The sequence below is a fragment of the Elephas maximus genome, chromosome 7 (genome assembly GCF_024166365.1).
Source record: "Elephas maximus indicus isolate mEleMax1 chromosome 7, mEleMax1 primary haplotype, whole genome shotgun sequence".
NCBI classification, from domain to species: domain Eukaryota; kingdom Metazoa; phylum Chordata; class Mammalia; order Proboscidea; family Elephantidae; genus Elephas; species Elephas maximus.
This window is the reverse complement of record NC_064825.1, coordinates 131,948,709-131,968,932: the sequence shown is the minus strand read 5'-3', so window position 1 is coordinate 131,968,932 and position 20,224 is coordinate 131,948,709. Positions and strand designations below refer to the sequence as shown.

General features: G+C 50.0%; 1 long non-coding RNA gene across 1 annotated transcript; it reads left to right on the top strand.

Annotated features, from left to right (window-relative positions):
* Window positions 1-15,268: 15,268 nt before the first annotated feature.
* On the top strand, window positions 15,269-19,103 carry LOC126079434 (uncharacterized). Its single transcript, XR_007518212.1, has 4 exons — window positions 15,269-15,348; window positions 15,855-16,103; window positions 18,358-18,533; window positions 18,742-19,103. It is a non-coding gene; the product is annotated as an uncharacterized LOC126079434 (long non-coding RNA).
* Window positions 19,104-20,224: the final 1,121 nt, after the last annotated feature.

The following is a 20,224-nucleotide window of genomic DNA, read 5'->3' as shown; positions in this document are numbered from 1 at the left end:
ATCATCTTGGCTTTGCTTTTTACTTACATCATAGCACTGACATCATCTGGAATCTTTTATGGACTTCTATATTTCTAGAATGTAAGCTCTCACCTAATCCCCCAGAGCTCAGGCTAGCTCCTGGTACCTAGCAGGCACTCGGTAAGAATTCACTGTGGAGGCAGCGGTGGTTCAGTGGTGGAACTTTTGCAATCCGTGACAGAGACCCAGGTTTGATTCCCAGCCAAGGCGCTTCATCCACAGCCGCCACCCATCTGTCCCGAGAGGCTTTCATGTTGCTATGAAGCTGAACGGGTTTCAGCAGAGCTTCCAGGTAAAGGCGGACTAGGGAGAAAGTCCAGGTGATCTACTTCCGAAAATCGTCCCGTGAAAACCCCCACGGATCACAACAGTCCAGTCTGAAACATCATGGGGATGGTGCAGGACTGGGCACTGTTTCGTTCTGCTGTGCGTGGGGTCACCGTGAGTGGGGCACTGACTCGAAGGCAGCAACAACAACAAAGAATTCATTGCATGGGCCAGGGATGAGAGATCAAATTAGAGGAAGCACATCTTTGAATTAGACCTGATTCTGCCAAAATTGTAAGACCACCAGCTACAACTATGCTAATACTGAGACGTTCTCAGAAGCAGTGGGGTCTTACCGAAAATCCTTCTTATGTTTCAAGTTGCAAAAGCAAGTAAGACATGCTTGTCATTAAAAAAGGGTGGTGGGGAGCCAAACACTGCCGAAATTGCAGAAGTGTGTGTTAGGAGAGCATGACGTCAGCTCCTGTCTCTGCCACGACACAGCCCAAGACCCTGCAGACAGTGGAGGCTTTGCGGTTAGCACCCTCTGAAGGCTGGCAGCCGACCCTATCTCTGCCCCTGAGCATATTGCATCTCAAAGCCGCAGACAGCCTAAATGTCCATCAACAGATGAATGGATAAACAAAATGTGGTGTATACACACAACAGAATACTGTGTTGTTAGCTAGAGTTGAGTTGGTTCCAACTCACAGCGACCCCACATACAACAGAACAAAACACTGCCTGGTCCCGCACCATCCTCACAGTTGTTGCTATATTTGAGTCCGTTGTTGCAGCCACTATGTTAGTCCATCTCCTCGAGGGTCTTTCTGTCTTTCATTGACCCTCTACTTTACGAAGAATGATGTCCTTTTCCATGGACTGGTCCCTCCTGATAACATGTCCAAAGTATGTGAGATGAAGTCTGGCCGTCCTTGCTTCTAAGGAAAATTCTGATTGTACTTCCTCCAAGTCAGATTTGTTCATTCTTCTGGCAGTCCATGGTATATTTAATATTCTTTGCCAAGACCATAACTAAAAGGCATCAATTCTTCTTCAGTCTTTCTTATGCATTGTCCAGCTTTCGCATGCATACGAGACGATTCAAAATACCATTGCTTGGGCCAGGCACAACTTAGTCCTCAAAGTGACGTCTTTGCTTTTTAACACTCTAAAGAGGTCTTTTACAGCCGATTTGCCCAATGCAATGTGTCCTTTGATTTCTTGACTGCTACTTCCATGGCAGAAACCCTGGTGGCGTCGTGATTAAGCGCTACGGCTGTTAACCAAGAGGTCGGCAGTTCAAATCCACCAGGTGCTCCTTGGAAACTCTACAGGGCAGCTCTACTCTGTCCTATAGGGTCACTACGAGTTGGAATCGATTCGAGGGCAGGGGTTTTTTTGTTGTTGTTTGTTTGCTTCCATGGCTGTTGATTGTGGATCCAGGTAAAATGAAATCCTTGACAACTTTAATCTTTTCTCTGTTTATCACGATGTCACTTATTGGTCCAGTTGTGAGGATTTTTGTTTTTTGTTTTGTTTTTTATGTTGAGGTATAATCGCTGCTGAAGGCTGTGTTCTTTGATCTTCTTCAGTAAGTGCTTCAAGTCTTCTTCACTTTCAGCAAGCAAGATTGAGTCGCCTGCATATCGCAGGTTGTTAACGAGTCTTCCTCCAGGCCTGATGCCCCATTCTTGTTCATATAGTCAAGTTTCTCAGATTGTTTGCTCAGCATACAGATTGAATAGGTATGGTGAAAGGACACAGCCCTGACACACCTGTCCTGACTTTAAACCACACAGTATCCCCTTGTTCTGTTCTAACAACTGTCCCTTGATCTATGTACAGGTTCCTCATGAGCACAATTAAGTGTTCTGGAATTCCCATTCTTTGCAGTGTTATCCATAATTCATTATGATCCACACAGTTAAATGCCTTTGCATAGTCAATAAAACACAGGTAAATATCTTTCTGGTGTTCTCTGCCTTCAGCCAACATCCACCTGACATCAGCAATAGTATCCCTGGTCCACGTCCTCTTCTGAATCCAGCTTGAATTTCTGGCAGTTCTCTGTTAATGTCCTGCTGCAACCGTTTTTGAATGATTTCCAGCAAACTTTTACCTGTGTGTGATATTAATGATATTGTTCGATAATTTCATTGTGATCATTAAGGTTGTGTGTCAACTTGGTTGGGCAATGATTCTCAGCTGTTTGTCAGTTATGATGTAGTTTGGCAGTCGTATGATGTGATCACTTCCATGATGAAATTTGATACAGTGTGATCACCTCCATGATGGGATCTGCTGTGAGTGGCCAATCAGTTGAAAGGGAATTTCACTGGGGGGTGTGGCCTGCATCCAAAGTAGGTGGACTCTCTGCCGAGGTTCGCTGGCTTTTGCTCCCTGTGGATCCTGCAGCTGGCTCCTGTCACCTGACCTCTGGTTCCTCCGACTTGAGTTAGCACCTTACCTACCGTCTTGCCTGCTGATCTTGGGCTTCATCGGTTTTCACAGCCTGAGAGCAAGATTCCTGTTGTCTGACAAGCCAATCTTGGGTTCGCCAGCCCCTATGGCTACGTGAATCAGGAGAAGCCTCCAGCCTGACCCAAGGACTTGGGACATTCCAGCCTCTACAATCACATGAGCCATTTCCTTGATATAAATCTCTTTCTATATATATTTTTTCTGGTTTTGTTTTTCTAGAGAACCTAGCCTAAGACACTCATTCTATTGGATCGCCTTTCTTCGGAATGGGCACAAATATGGATCTCTTCCAGTCCTTGGCCAGGTAGGTATCTTCTAAATTTCTTGGCATAGACGAGTGAGCGCTTCTAGTACCATGTCCACTCGTAGAAACATCTCAGTCAGTATTACATCAATTCCTGGAGCCTTGCTTTTTGCCTATGTCTTCAGTGAAGCTAGGACTTCTTCCTTCAATACCATCAGTTCTTGATTGTATACTACTTCCTGAGATGGTTGAACGTTGACCAATTCTTTCTGGTATAGAGACTCTGTGTATTCCTTCATCTTCTTTGGATGCTTTCTGTGTCATTTAATATTTTCCCCATAGAATCCTTCACTATTGCAACTCAAGGCTTGAATTTTTTCTTCAGTTCTTTCAGCTTGAGAAACGCTGAGAGTGTTCTTCCCTTTTGGTTTTCTGTCTCCAGGTCTTTGTACATTTCATTATAATACTTTGTCCTCTCCAACCGCCCTTTGAAATCTTCTGTTCAGCTCTTTTACGTCATCATTTTTTCTTCTTGCTTTAGCTACTCGATATTCAAGAGCAAGTTTCAGAGTCTCTTCTGACATCCATTTTGGTCTTTTCTTTCTTTCCTGTCTTTTTTATGAGCCCTCTCCAATGGGATACTACTCAACCACAAAGAGAAATGAAGTCCTGATACATGCTGTGGCGTGGATGAGCCTTGAAATAACCATGCTGAGTGAGATAAGTCAGCCACGAAAGGATAAATACTGTATGACCCCGGTTAGATGAAATATCTAAAATAGGCAAGTGTACGAAGACCAGAGTTTACTAGTGGTTACCAAGGGGAGGAGGGAGGAGAAAGGAAGATTCAATGCTTAGAGAACATGGAGCTCCTGTTAAAAATGATGCTGTAATTTGGAAACAGGTAAGAGTGGTTGTTAGAGACCCTGTATCTCAGAAGAAAGGCCTGGCAATCTACTTGTGAAAAATCAGCCATCGAAAACCCTGTGGAGCACAGTTCTACTCGGACACGCGTGGGGTTGCCGTGAGCTGGACTCGGCAGCTGGTTTTCAGGGTGACGGTTGGACGATATGATGAACATAATTGATGTCACTGAGATGGATATGTGAAGACTGTGGAAATGTCAGCTGTTTTCTTACATATTATTTCCCACAAGATTTAAAAAAAAAAAAAATCCAGCCCAGCCAGCACAGACCGCTGGAATGAACAGAACGTGCTTGCAAACTGCCTTTCTACTCAACTGCCCTTACTCCCAGACGGACGAAAATTAATTTTCTTTCTTCTCTCGCCACAAAAGCAGATTAAAATCCCAAACAGTGGGACAAGTGGAGAAAAGTGAAGGGCTTCCTCGTCGAGCGAGCCCCCTCCTCGGCCGGTCTCTCTCGAGAACAAGGGATGGCCCCAGCTATTTGAAATGTTCTGCTGCTGGGATAAAGCCCGACCCGGGAGAATGCACTGGAGAAAAATTACACCGCTCTACTTCCAACAGTTGAAAGCTGGTATGTAACTTTGCTCGGGGTGATCAAACAGCTAGTCAAGGGCGCTGTCAGGAAGAGAATGAAATTCCAAATAAATTAGCCATGTCCAAGAAGCCAGTACAACACCGGATTAAGACTCACAAAGAAAACACAATTTATTCAGCCTACCTTGTCAGAATTCTTAATAACCTCCCCGAGTTTTTCTCACCTCGGCCTCGGCGTCCCTGGACAAGGAAAGACAAAGTGACCCAGGCTTTGAACGTGGGGTTAAAAATACTTACATGTGCCGTGTATATATATGAGTAGGGTCTCCCTAAGCAAGTGTTTGCAGAATTGTTTTTATGAACATTTCAGCCGAGACCCCACCTAATTATGCAGGAAGGGCAAGCTGCTGCCTAGCGGGGGAAACATATGGGCCTCCCTCACGTCTGAATGACTGAGTTCAGACATTAGAATACGGGACGTGGGGCCAAAGAGAGGAATATTAACAATTTCGGCTTCACTCTTTGGGGTTTCAGGGAAACTGGTATCTTGCTGGACTTGCTGCCGAGCTCCAAACTAGATGAAGCGTGTCCCGGAAGGTGCCCGGGAAGGGTGTCTGAACCTGGACATCATTTTATTTTGTCAGGCCACAGGGAGGTGAGAGGGAACTGTACCCCTTTGCAAATACGAACTGTCCTCTGGGACAACCCATTAATATATTCAGCGGCCCTAAAAACAAGACCTTTTTTTTTTTTTTTTTAATCAATGAACCCAGACGGCATTCACGGCTCCCCCCACGGAGGGAGGCTCTTTGAAAGAGTCAGTAGGCAGAAGTTTGCCTTGGCTTTCGAGGAGGCACCTTTGAAGGCGGCTGGGCCTCCTCCCAGCAAGCAAGGGAGCCGTCTTAGGCTGCGGTGATGTATTTGGGTCGCCTAAAGACCCCAGCGAGAGCATGGGACCTTTTCTTTCTCCACGGAGAGGGGGGCGAGGGCAGCAGGGGGAAGGGCATTTGCTTTGCAAGAGAAGAAACCAGCAGGAATTTTGAGAGGAACCGGGAGGAAGAGACTGGGCCATTACTCTCACGTGGAATGAATGTCAAGGTGCTTTGGAAATACTCAAAATATTTTCCCAGAAATTAAAAAGAAGATGACCTAACAGTACTAAAAAAAAGAAAAAAAGAGATGAAGGAAATGCACCGAGCTGGCGGGGAGGAAACGTCGGCAGCTTCCCAAGCATGATAGCCTCAATTCTCTCTCTCTCCCTCTCTCTTAGTTTTTAAATGAAAAAGGGAGGCGGACGATGGATGCTGAGGATTTGGGGGACACATTTGAGGGCCTGCCATGTACACACAAAGAGTCCCACAGTGGCGCAAACAGTTAAGCACTCGGCTACTAACTGAAAGGTTGGTGGTTCAAATCCACTCAGAGGCACCTTGGAAGAAGACCTGGTAATCTATTTCCAAAAGATCGCAGCCATTGAAAACCCTGTGGAACACAGTTCTGCTCTGACCCACGTGGGGTTGCCATGACTTGAAATCAACTTGATGAGAATTGGTTTCTTTTGTTTTGTTGCGTTTTAATGTACTACACGCAAAGTGATTTTTTTTTTTTTTTTTTTTGAAGAGTAAATAAGAATGTTCCTCAGAAAAGGACCCACACCTGAGTGTTACGGGTTGAACTGCATCTCCCAGAAAGTCTGCTGAAGTCCTAACCCCTGCACTGGTGAGCATAGCCTTGTGTGGAATAGGGTCTTTCTTTGCAGATGTTATCGGTTAAATTAGTGAAGTCGTAGCAGGCTAGGGCAGGTCATAACCCTAATCTCTCCCAAGTGGCGTCTCATAAAAGCCAAGAACAGGCATGGAAACAGAGTCACACACGGGGGAAGACAGACACCACGTGACACCGGAGGCAGCTGCACCTACAAGCGGCAAAGGACGCCAAGGACCGCCGGCCGCCGCCAGAAGCTGCGAGAGAGGCGTAGGCGGGAGAGGCGTGGGCCGGTTCCTCTCTCAAAGCCCCAGGAGGAGTCAACGTGGCCGATACCCTGATTTGGACTTCTAACCTCCAGACTGTGAGGAAATAAATTTCTGTTCTTTAAGGCCACCCACCTTGCGCTGTTTTGTTATGGTGGCCCCAGGAGACTGAGACACAGAAGATGACTTTCAGAATTGGATTGAGCCTTGAGCCACAAGAAGGTGCCCCATTGTCACCAAACAAGTGCCATGAGAGAACCACCTGTCACCCACAAACACCATATTCTCACAGCCACCTGAGGAGTTTGTGTCCAGTGCCTCCTGGGAGTCACCATTGTCACCAGTGGGTAGTTCTCATGGTCAGGGCTTGGTCAGTTATCAGGAACGGGAAGCCACCTGGGCTAGCTCAGGCAAAGGAAGGAAGCCATACGCTGGCCATAGGCTGCCTTACGGAGAGCAAGCTAGAACACCACTGAGAGCCACAGCGACTGGGGTCACTTCTCCCTCGGAGGCCACCAACCTCTAGGCCCGGCTTCTTCATCTCTTTCTCCCTGCTCACTGGCTTCCTCAGCTCTGCACAGGTCTGCCCCATGATGGCTGTCCCTGAAAGGCACCCTCAGCCTCTGCATCAACACCACCCATAAATAAGTCCAGCCTACAGTCCACTAGTTCAAGAAAGGGAATCTGAATGGCCCAGCACCCTCTGGATTTGCCACGCCAGTGAGGTGATCAGCACCGGTCCAGTCAGCTGAGGGCTGTGCTGCAGATACGGCTGCAGGGGCTCAGAGAAGGTGGATGAGGACCTGGGCAAATGTAGACCAGTGCGTGCACACACACACCACACCATACACACATATACCCACACACACTGTACCATAGATACACATACACCACACAGCATACACACATACCACACACACACATACACACCACACACATACACACATATACACACATACACACACACCACACCACAGATATATACACACATATACACACACTTATATACGCACCACCACACATACACACACACCCCATACATACACATATACACACACCGCACGCATACACACATACCCCCACACATATACACATACACACACCACAGGTACACATATACACACACCACACACATACACACCCCACACATACACACACACACATACACACATACCACACTGCACACACATTCCCACTGAATGTCGTTTTACGTTTCTTTTAGTCGGTGATGAACGCACTTCCTGGGCTATTAATAACAATGACCACAACAATAACAACCCAATATATATTTGCAAAGCACGTGAGAGCTGACAAAGCACTTCCCTCGTCCCTATTTCACTAAGGACATGGGCCTGTGAGGAAGGCAGGGCTGGGAGTTTTGGCTTCATTTCCAAGATGAGCAAACTGAGACTTCAAGAACTGGGATGTATTTATTGCCCGAGACCACAAACACTGCAACTATCCAGGAAGCCAGGACTCCGAGGCTCCTTTCATTTGTCCTCGTGGCAAAATGGTCCTGAGCAAAGCACAGAGGGCCCCTGTGTGAAGGTCCGGAGCTTGGCTTCACCAGACGTCCTGGTTTCCTTCCTTGTGCCCACTTCCCAACAGGAAGACTCTCTGCTCGGCCATGTTGAACTCAGGGGTGGCCATGTGACTCGCCTTGGCCAAAGAAATGAGAGAGGAAGTGAGGGCAGTTCTTGGCAGCTGCACTGAGAGCCAGGGTGTGGCTTCCCATGTCCCCGTTTTCTCTTCCACAAGAAGAGTGATCTTCCAGATAGAGGCTCCCTGGCAGCCTGGGTCTTGGAGCGAAGAGGGCACAGAGTAGAGCCTAAGTCAGCACAACTGGGGCCCGCGCCATGACAGGGAAGCAAGCCTGTGTTGCCATAAGCCACTGAGACGGGGCCGCTTGTTCCCTCGCCGTAATCTAGCCTAGCCTGTCCAACACACTCACGTGCAATTGCAGATCTCACTCCAAATTGGGGATCTTTCCAAATGAACATTACTATTCAAAACCCAACCGTCCCCTTTGCTCCCTGGGTGGCAAAAATGGTTTACACTCGACTACTAACCAAAAGGTTGGCGCTTTGAACCCACCCGGCAGTGCCGCAGAATCCTGTGTGAGGCAAGAGTCTCCAGTATGAACTTGGAAAATCTGGCTATCTCCATCAAGGAGACTGCCGAGAGGAGTTTGTGTTTTCCGTCCTCCTTTCCGACGTTTGTCACCCAGGTAATCTGAAATCACTCATTGGTTAGGCTAAGCCCGGATGGTGTGTCTAAGGTGTCCATGTAAACTGGCGCAATAACGTCCCTTTCCGTGACAGTTCTCACGAGACAAGGAGGGCTCCCCAGCCAAGCTGTGTTGCGTAAGGCTGTGAGAATGGTTTTCTGTCAGGATATGAACCTATTTGATCACAATAGAAAGTCTGTGAGACCCGGGATGCTTCCGGCTCCAAAAATCTCTTTGGTTTTGTTGTATTCCGGGATTTGTTTCAGGAGCAGGAGGGGAGCTAGGAGGAGAAGAAAAGGAAACCGGGGATTAAGATAACTTTCCGAAGGGCAGCCCATCACTCAGCCAGATGATATTTCCTTGAGGCAGCGTCTGAGTTCTTCCTGAGACTGCGGCTGCCCAAACCTGCTGAAGCTTGAGGTCCATCTGGGCCGTGGGATTGATGACAAGTGGTCAGGAGGTTAGAGGGGCCTGAGAGGGTCTGAGTGCCACTGCACCCCAAAGCCAATGGCGAGAGCCAGAGGCACTGACAGCAGTCGGAGTGGGGGGCAGAGTGGTGGCCCACAGTTTAACCGGTTCTCCCAAAGACATGCTGGGTGAGGACAGCCAGTCTCTGAGACTCACAGGTCCAGGAGGGTCCTACCCCGCCGAGAACTGGTTCTTTTGGGTACAGTCGCACCCACACTGAGAACCACTGACTTGCTCTGCCTCAGTCTCTGCCTCCTCTGAGTGGGCACTTGGAGAGATACCATGCCACAGAGCCACACAAAGGCCAAGAGCTACTTCGGTCACTGCTGCTTTGCCAATGAGCACTAAAGGCGGTGGCTTCTGCCTGCCCACTTCCCCTGCCATCTGGCTCCTGATGGGTGAGGCTTTTCCCCTCCGGACTCTTTACGTAGCACTGCCAGGTTAATCTTTGTGAAACGCCATGCACACAACCCGCCACACACACACACAAGCACACTCACACACTCTTACACTCACATGCACACTCACACAAACTTACACACATTTACTCTAACACACACTCATATGATCACACACACTAGCACACACGCACACACATATGCTCACACTCACACACGTGCCCACACACTTAAACATACTCACACATACACTCACACACATGCTCATACGCACTCACACTAGCACACTTACACATTCTCTCACATGCACACTCACCAAACTCACACACAATCACACTAACACACACCCACAATCCCACACACTTGCATCCTCACACACACTCATATTCACAGCTCATGCACACGCTAGCCACTTACACATGTTTGCACATTCACATGCTCACATATGCTCTCGCACACATGTGCACACTCACTCACACACACACATACCTTCGGCAAACCCTTCAAGAATAACCCTGAGCACCTCCCACGCTCTCAGGTCCCTTGAGAGCCCTTTGTTGCACTCTTGCACTTCATCTCCCCAGCATCGCCAGGCAGCAACGATCTCCGTCTCTGTGCAGTGATAGGTGACTGGGACCCTCCTCCCCGCCTTCCACGCCCTTCCCTTCCCTAGAAGCCAGGGTCATGCCCACCCTCATCCCTGCTCCCGAGAAGCCTGCCCGACTAACGCTTTGTCCGTGGAGTCCACCCTCCCCAGTGGCCCCTCAGTAAACCTTGACATATGCCCTCTTGTGCTGTGTCCATTCCTGTGGCCTGTAGGGTCTCAGGCCAGGTGTGAGCCCTGTGGAGAAGGCCTCCTGCACCCTCGTGCCCCATGCCTGGGCCGGTGGCACAGTGTGAAGATGAGGTTAATGATACAGTTATCCCACCATCAAGAGACTCGCCAGCAGAAGGCGACTAACATTTTTTCAGTAACTCCTCCATCCGGGAATAAGGAGGGCCCACATTTACCAGGCATGGGCAGGTGCAGGCAGGTATGGGCTTGGCGCTCGGCACACATCATCTCGCTGACACCTGCCATGACTCCTGGAGGGAGGTGCCTTGAGTAGCGCCATGGGACAGATGAAGAGACTCAGCAAGGTGAGATAACTGTCCGGGGTCACACATCCTAACGTGTGGGAGCCAGGACTCAGACCTGTCTGTATCGGTTTCCTAGAGCTGCTGTAACAAAAGACCACAAGCTGGGTGGCTTGAAACAACAGAAATGCACTCCCTTACAGTTCTGGAGGCCAGAACTCAGAATTCAGGGTGTCAGCAGGGCCACGTTCTCTCCAAACACTCTGGGGGAGGATCCTTTCTTACCTCTCCCGGCTTCTGGTAGCCGCAGGCATTCCTTGGCTTGCAGCTGCAGCACAACTCTATAACTGCTTGGCCATCTTCCCTCTGTGTGTGTCTTTGTGCCTCTTCTCTTTTATAGTACACCACTCAGATTGGATTCCAGAACAAGAGAGACTAGGAAGAAAGGCCTGGAGATCTACGTACTTCTGAAAATCAGCCAGTGAAAACCCTCTGAGTCACAACGGCCCAACCCGCAGCAGATCATGGGGACAGCACAGGACTGGGCAGCGTTTTGTTCCGTTGGGCATAGGCTCACCATGAATCCGGGGTTTTAGGGTCACCATGAACCGGGGGCTTTAGGGTCACCATGAATCGGGAGCCAACTTCAAAGCACCTAGAAACAACAACAGATTGGGTTAGGACCCACCCTCCTCCAGTGTGACCTCATGTTAACCTAACCGATAACATCGTCAAAGGTCCTATTTCCAAACAAGGTCACGTTCACACGGACAGGGGTTAGGACTAAAGCATAAATTTGGGGGGACACGAATCAAGCCCGAACACCAGTTGTCTGACTCCAGTGTTTGCCAGCCTGAGGGCCCCACTCCCTGGTGATGGCTGCCCTGCTTGCTCCCAAATGCCTTCACTCCATGCCTCAAAGTGTTTGTACACAGCAGATATTGGAGCCCTCGCCCATGGCTGATGGGAACATAAAATGGTGCAGCTGCGGTAGAAGACAGTCTGGCAGTTCTTGAAATGATTACACATAGAGTTACCATATGACCCAGCAATTCTGCTCTTGGGTGTGTACCCAAGAGAAGTCAAAACGTATGTCCACACAGAAACTTGTACGTGAATGCTCATAGCAGTATTATTCATTATAGCCAAAAAGTAGAAACAACCCAAATGTCCCTCAGCTAAAGAATGGATAGATAAAATGTGGTCTATACATACAAGAGGATACTGATTGGTTTAAAGTCAGGAAAGGTGTGTGTCAGGGTTGTATCCTTTCACCATACCTACTCAATCTATATGCTGAGCAAATAATCCGAGAAGCTGGACTATATGCAGAAGAAAGGGGCATCAGGATTGGAGGAAGACTCATTAACAACCCGCATTATGCAGATGACACAATCTTGCTTGCTGAAAGTGAAGAAGACTTGAAGCACTTACTAATGAAGATCAAAGACCACAGCCTTCAGTATGGATTACACCTCAACATAAAGGAAACAAAAATCCTCACAACTAGACCAACGAGCAAGATCATGATAAATGGAGAAAAGATTGAAGTTGTCAAGGATTTCATTTTACTTGGATCCACAATCAACATCCATGGAAGCAGCAGCCAAGAAATCAAAAGATGCATTGCATTGGGTAGATCTGCTGCAAAGGACCTCTTTAAAGTGTTGAAGAACAAAGATGTCACCCTGAAGACTAAGGGGCGCCTGACCCAGGCCATGGTATTTTCAATCACATCATATGCATGTGAAAGCTGGACAATGAATAAGGAAGACCGAAGAAGAATTGAAGCCGTTGAATTGTGGTGCTGGCGAAGAATATTGAATATACCACGGACAGCCAAAAGAACGAACAAATCTGTCTTAGAAGAAGTACAACCAGAATGCTCCTTAGTAGCAAGGATGGCGAGACTGCGTCTTACATACTTTGGACATGTTGTCAGGAGGAATCAGTCCCTGGAGAAGGACATCATGCTTGGCAGAGTACAGGGTCAGTGGAAAAGAGGAAGACCCTCAACGAGGTGGATTGACACAGTGGCTGCAACTATGAGCTCAAGCATAACAACGACTGTAAGGATGGCGCAGGGCCGGGCAGTGTTTCATTCTGTTGTGCATAGGGTCGCTGTGAGTCGGAACCGACTTGACGGCACCTAACAACAACAACATACATACAACAGAATAGTAGTCAGCTACAAAAAGGAACGGCGTTCTGATACATTTTACAACACGGATGAATCTTGAAGGTATTACTCTAAGTGAAAGAAGCTAGGCACAAAAGACCACGTGTTGGATGATCCCATTTATATCAAATGTCTAGAAAAAAGAAATCTATAGAAACAGAAAGTAGATTAGTGGTTGCCTAGGGCTTGGGGAAGGATGAAGGGGTAGAGATGTGATAGCTGGAGTGTGTAGTTTCTTTTTAAGATGATGAAAATACTCTAAAATTGATTGTGGAGATGGTTACACAACTCTGTGGCTATACAAAAAAATTTTCAAATTTAACAATTTAAATGGGAGGGTTGTATGTTATGTGAATTATATCTCAATAAAGTTGTGAAAATAACAATTTACGAGTATCAAAGACAAATATTTGTACAAAAGCCAGTACATACTCAGCACACCTGGTCCCCATATCAGGTCTCTGAAATTCCCAGAGTCCCAAATCTAGGAAAAGATACAAGTGGTACTGAAACAAGATCAACGGGAACACGTCAGTGACAAGGGCCAAGTCGTCTACCTTAGAAGCTAAACCACTTGGAAGGCTAAGAGAGGAGGAAGCAAGATAGAGTTGGAAAATTTAGACCAGCACAGAATCCATTCTTGTATTAACATAATCCCTCTCCCATCTTTCCTGTGTGAATATTTCCTGAGCACCCACAGTGCTAAGCCCAGAAAACAGCAAACACGGCTAGTTCTCATGGGTCTGACAGTCCCTCAGAGCAGAGAGACTTTGCACTTACCCAATCCCAGCTCTGCCATCGACTCCCCAGGTGCCCTTGAGCAAGTTGTCAACCTCTCTGGGGCCTCAGTTTCCTCCTCTGTAAAATGGGGGTGATTTGGAGCAGTGATTCTCATCCAGGGATGGTTTTGCCCCCCAGGAGACATTTGGCAATATCTGGAGATGTTTTTGGTTGTCGTGACTAATGCAGGGTGGGGGTTGCTATTGGCATCTAGTGGGTAGAGGCCAGGGACGCTACTAAACATCCTACAATGCGCAAGACAACTGCAAATCCCATCCTAAATGTCAGCTTTGTCACGGTGGAGAAACCCTGGTTGGTGAGACCACACATGTAGAGGCCTCAGCACCATGCCTGCTCCACGGACAGCCCTCGACAAGGGTGTGTCCTCTCTCCTAACCTGGGTGGCAAATAAACACATGAAGAAGATGTTCAACATCATGTGATATTAGGGAAATGCAAGTTAAAACCACTACACTCACTAAAATGGCTAAAAGTTAAAAACGGACAATACCAAGTATTGGCAAAGATACAGAGCACCCAGAATTCTCGTACATTGCTGGTGGAATGCAGAAAGGTACAGTCACTTTGGGAAAAAAACTTGGCACTTTCTTACAAAGTTGAATATACACTCACCACACAGTCCAGCAATCCCACTTCTAGTGTTTACTGAAGAGAAACGAAAACGTACGTCCACACGCATACCTGGATGCAAACGTTCATAGCAGTTCTGTTCGTGATAGCCACAACTGGAAACAACTCCAAGTCCACCAGCCAGTGATGGAAAAGCGGATTGTGGAGTATTTACACAATTGATCCTTCATGCAATGTTTGACCATAAAAAAAAAGCTAACCACAGGTACCCAGAACAACATGGACGGATCACAAATGCGTCGCACTAAGTGACAAGCACTTACTGAAGATCGAAGACCACAGCCTTCAGTATGGATTACCCCTCAACATAAAGAAAATTAAAATCCTCGCAACTGGACCAATAAGCAGCATCATGATAAACAGAGAAAAGATTGAAATTGTCCAGGATTTCGTTTTACTTACATTCACAGTCAACGCCCCTGGAAGCAGCAGTCAAGAAATCAAACGACACATTGCATTATTGGGCAAATCTGCTGAAGAGACCTCTCTAAAGTGTTCAAAAGCAAAAATGTCGCTTTAAGGACTAAGGCGTGGCTGACCCAAGCAGTGATGTTTCCGATCACCTCATATGTATTCGAAATCTGGACAATGAATAAGGAAGACCGAAGAAGAATTGATGCCTTTGAGTTATGGCTTGGCGAAGAATATTGACTATACCATGGGCTGCCTGAGGAAGGAACAAATATTTCTCGGAAGAAGTACAGCCAGAATCCTCCTTAGAAGCTGGGATGGCGAGACTTCATCTCACATAATTTGAACATGCTATCAGGAGGGACCAGTCCCTGGAGAAGGACATCAAGCTTGGGAAAGTAGACGGTCAGCAAAAGAGGTGGGTTGACACAGTGGCTGCAACAATGGGCTGAAGCATAACAACGATTGTGAGGATGGCGCAAGGCCAGGCAGGGTTTCGTTCTGTTGTGCACGGGGTTGCTATGCGTTGGAACCGACTCAACGGCACCTAACAACAACAACAAGTGATAAGAGCCATACACAAAAGGCTACGTGCCATATGATTTCACTTCTATGACATTCTGGATAAGGCAAGAGCCTAAGGACAAAACAGATCAGTGGTTGCCACCGGCTGCTGGCTGCAAAGGGACAGCCCAAGGAAAGTGCCAGGGTAAGGAGACGTTCTTCTGTGTCATGGCTCTGGTGGTGGGTGCACAACTTATACCTTTATCAAAACTCCTCAGACTATACCCTTAAAAAGAGTGGATTTCTCTGCAATGCTAATTATGCCTCAATAACCAGTTGCCTTCAAGTCGATTCTGACCCACAGGGACCCCACGTGTGTCAGAGTAGAGCTGCACTCCACGGGGTTTCCATTGGCTGACTTTTCAGAAGTAGATAGCCAGGCCTTTCTCCCGAGGTGCCTCGGGGTGGACTGGAACCTCCAACCTTTCAGTCAGCAGCTGACTGAGCACATTTACTGTTTGCGCCACCCAGGGACTCCTACACCTCAATAGCCACCCTCCCAAATAAAATCGTCATCCTCTTCATTAAAAATAATAGAGATGGAGAAAGAGACAGCACCGATCCCATGTGGCAGAGCACTGCAAACAGCTGGCATGCAGTGTCCCCTGTGGCCATCTATCCAGGGCTCCCTGTATTCTCTCCATGTCACAGATGAGCAAACTGAGGCCTGGAGGAGTGAAGTCACCCAGCCTCCCAGCGAGGGTGTAATGGCGTGGGGGCTTCTACTCAAGCCTGAGGGCATAGTCCACACCCGGAACTGCTAAGGGGGAGTCCTTGAGGATGGCGGAGCCAGCCTCCCCATCAGCGTTTCCAGAGGGACAGCCGAGGCTCCAGGGACCTGGCTTGCCCACAACACCTACTCTCCGACAGGGACCTTGAGACTACGAAGGGCCCCCAGATGTGAGCATGGATGGGGGGCTGGCCTCTGCCTGCAGGAAGCCCATGGCTTCATCTGATTCCAGTTCGTGCCCAGGTCATGCGGCCACCTGGACACAGCTCCTAGTCGCCCCTCAACTCCCCTCTGGGAGCTTCTGAAGTCCCCAGGGATGACGGAGGTGGGGGGGTAGGAGCAAGAGGAGGAAGGGGGAGGGGGACTCATGCCACATCCAGGCCCAAGGGAGAAGGAGTACCCCTCTGCCCCCCAGGGAGGCTCCGAGCTGCCGGAGCTGATGAATCTACCCTTTCCAAGCTGGGAACCCCTGACTCCGCCTGCATTCCGCAGCGAGGCAAGGGGTCAGCAGGAAGGGGTCAAGGTGGGGGTGGGTCGCGAGCCCCAGTCCTTCCTGGGTTTGCTGAAGGGGCATTTGCAGACCCTCCGCCCTCCTAGCTGTGACCAGGCAGTCCTGGGAGTCCGAAATTGCACGTGGTGCGAGCACCTGGCGGAGAGCGCAGAAACGCGGTGCGCCTGCAGAGCGCGCCCCCTGGGGGCAGGAACGCGCCGGTCCTCCGCCCTGGGACCTGGCCTGGGCACCTGGGAGCCTCGTTCCGCCCTGCAGACGGGCGGCTCCTCCTCCCCGAACGCCCCGCCCCGCTCGCTGGGCCCCTTGCGGTGGAATCCATTCCCACTCAGCGACCCCAAGTGTCAGAGCAGAACTGCCCCATACAGTTTCCTAGGCTGTAATCTTCATGGAAGCAGATCGCCAGGTCTTTCTCTTGCAGAGCGGCTGGTGGGTTCGAACCGCCGGCCATTAGGTTGCAGCCGAGCCGCTGCGCCGCCAGGGCGCCTGCACACAGTAGGTGCTCGTAAACCCTTCCCATCGGGCCAGCTGGTCTGCTGCTGTGGGGCCGGCCTGGCCCTGTGCCTTTGGCTCTGCCTGGCATTTGTCACTCCCTCCCCGGAGCTGGGCGGGGAATGTCCTCTCCTGTAATCTGCCCTGAGCGCCTTCCCCCTGGCCGCCCTGCGCAAACAGCCTCGCTCCAGCCGCCACCCACCCGACTCCAGGCTCCCGATATGAATGCCGAGCTTAGGTTTTCTCGTCACCACGTTCATTTTTCAAATCGCAATCCTGTTACCAAGCACGCTGGCACCTGGGCCTGGCTCCGCCACCGCTTGGCGGGACCCTCCAGCGGCTGGCAGTGACGGATGTGTGCCCCCGGCACCCCCCCCCCGCCCGCCCAACCGCCGCCGCGAAGCCTGATAACTGCACGAGCCAGCCCCTGGCAGCTGCCAGGCCTGGGTGCCAAGACGCAGAGCGGGCTTTTCCCAGCGCCTGCCGGGCTGGGCAGCCTCCTGGCCCGGTGGGGGCTGAGCAGCAAAGCAGGCCCGGGGCTGCGAGGCTCCATGTGGTTTCCCACCCACCTGGCTTCCCCCCACCTCTGCCCCCATCACCAAAGAAATCACTTAGGGAGGAGGACTTAAGAAGGGGTGCAGTGGCTCCAGGGCCCCGGAGGGCTCAGCCATCAGAAAGGCGACCCCACTCATGGGATCCATGGGGAAACTGAGGCCAGAGCCAGGACTAAAGGGGGTTTGGGCTATGAGAAGAGACATGTAGAGTGTGGAGCCAGACACACTGGGTTCAAGTTCCACCTCTGCCTCTTGCTACTTCTGCACCTCCAGGCAGGTTACTTAACCTCACTGTGCATCAGTCTGCCCATCCATAAAGTGGGGCTGTGCAGCACCTGCTTCTCAGATTGTTGCCAGGGTGATAGGAGTTAATCTGTGCACGGGGTGAAGCAAGGCCCAGCGGCAGAGGGAGGGCTGAGCAGAGCTGGGCCCGGGACCAGCCCCCACCTCACAGACTCAGCAACTGGTCAGAGCATGGGACACAGTTGGGAGTGGTAGGGGTCCCAGGCAGCCCCTAGGCCCACCTCCGTGCCCCCTGGATGCAGCGCTCCAAATGGATGTCCTTGTGTTGTGCCCCAACCCCAAAAGGGCCAGAGTCAGACCCTGTGGCAGGGAAGAGGCAGTGCTGGGTAGAAAAGACCGGCAGGACCTGCACCTACATCGTTCATTCTCCAGGCCACTGTTAAGTGCCATCTGTATGCCAGCCCCGGTAGCACAGTGGTTAAGAGCTACTGCTGCTAACCAAGAGGTCAGCAGTTCAAATCCACCACCCATTCCCTGGAAACCCTATGGGACAGTTCTACTCTGTCCTATAGGGTCGCTATGAGTCAAAATCGACTCCAAGGGAACAGTTTGGTTTTTGGTTTACAGTATGCCAGCCGTTGTCTTCGTGCTGCTGGGCCTCCCAGGAAACGCTTCAATCCCTGATTTGGAGGGCATTTGCTGCTGGTACAAGAAGCAGAAGCTGAACTCGAGGGGACTTCCGAGTTCTCTGAACAAGCCCAGAGGGGGCGTGACCAGCCAAAGCCACCCAGACCCCAATCCAGGTGTGTCCTTCATGCCACACCTCAGCCAGTCTCGATAGGAATGTCCCCTCCCCACTAGCCTCTCTTGAAGCCTGAAACCTCATCTCCTCACACCTTGCAGGGCCCCTTAAACCTGCAAACAGAAGGTGGACCATGTGGTCATGAACACCCGCTACTCTGGTCGCTATGAGTCGGAATCGACTCGATGGCGCTGGGTTTTTTTTAACAGATGAGTACAGGTGAGCCAAGGCCACCCAGCAAAGACAGGCAGAGGGAGCGAGACGCTGCACCAATAAGATTTGATAAGAGAAATGACCTGTCACCAAACGCTGCTGTAACAGAAATACCACAAAACCAAAAGGTCACCAGTTCGAATCCACCAGCTTCTCCTTGGAAACCCTACGGGGCACTTCTACTCCGTCCTATGGGCTCACTGTGAGTCGGAATTGACTTGAGGGCAGCGGGTTTGGTTTTGGCTTTTTGAGTGTCAAGTACACACGGGATCCTGGGAAATTCATGCCACAAAAGAATACAAAATACCTTGTCAGTAATTTTTAGGTTGATCGCATGCTGGGAGAATATTTTAGATAGACTGAGTTAAATAAAAAGTTACAGAAATTAACTTAACCCATTTCTTTTTGCTTTTTTTTTTTAATGTGGCTACTAAAACATTTACAATTCCCCATGTGATTCGCATAGTGTTTCTAATAGCTGGGCTGGTCTGGAGAGAAAAGAAGGCACCTCTCGGCACCCAGAGGGAATGGCAGCAGGAGAGACCTGGGAAGGCTCAGCCCGGGCTCCTGAGCCCTCACCGACTTGCTCCTTTTGTACAAACTGTAAAGGTAATAACACCGAGCGATAGCAGCACCATCACCGAGCACCTGGCTTTGTGGTAAGTGCTCAGGCTGTCCTGCAGGCCCCAAGCACCCCAGTGACAGAGGTTCCATTGACCCCTCTCAGGGCCCAGAGAGATAGAGTAACTTGCCCCAAGTCACACAGCAAGCCACCTAGGGACCTCTAATCTCATAGTGTCCCCAGGCACTGCAAAGAGTTAAGGTGTTCAGCTGCTCACCAAAAAGTTGGAGGTTCGAGCCCACTCAGAGATGCCTCAGAAGAAAGGCTTGGCAATCTCCTTCCAAAAAAAATCAGCCATGGAAAACTTTGTGGAGCACAGGTCTACTCCGACACACCTGGGGTCACCATTAGTTGGAATTGACTCAAAGCCAAGAGGATTTTAATCTAATAGCATTTGTATAAGGTAAAGGTATGGGGGATGCCAGTCCTCAGTGTCCCCTCCCCCCCCCCCCCCCGCAGCCACTCGGCCACTCTCTGCCCTGGATTATCCAGCTACCATCTGCCAAAACCAACAGCAAATCCAGCCCCAGGACACCCTCCTGGGCTGCTCCCTGCAGGAAGTGGGGGAAGGGCGAGAGCAGAGGAGCAAGACAAAGGGGATCCCAGAGTCTTCTGAGGGGGGAGAGAAGCCCAGGAAGGGAAGTGTGAGCTGACTGGGGTGGGAGGGGTGAGGGCTGAGGCCAGGGGACTTTGCCTGCACAGGAAGGGGCTGAGAGAGGACAGGGGGATGATCGGGGACCCCCCCCCCCGCCCCCCGTATGTGCTCGCACACACACACTGTCTCATTCAGCAAAGGCTCTGTGCTCAGCACTGGGTTACAGCAGTGGGTGGACCCCCGCCCTGACCCCACGGAGCCG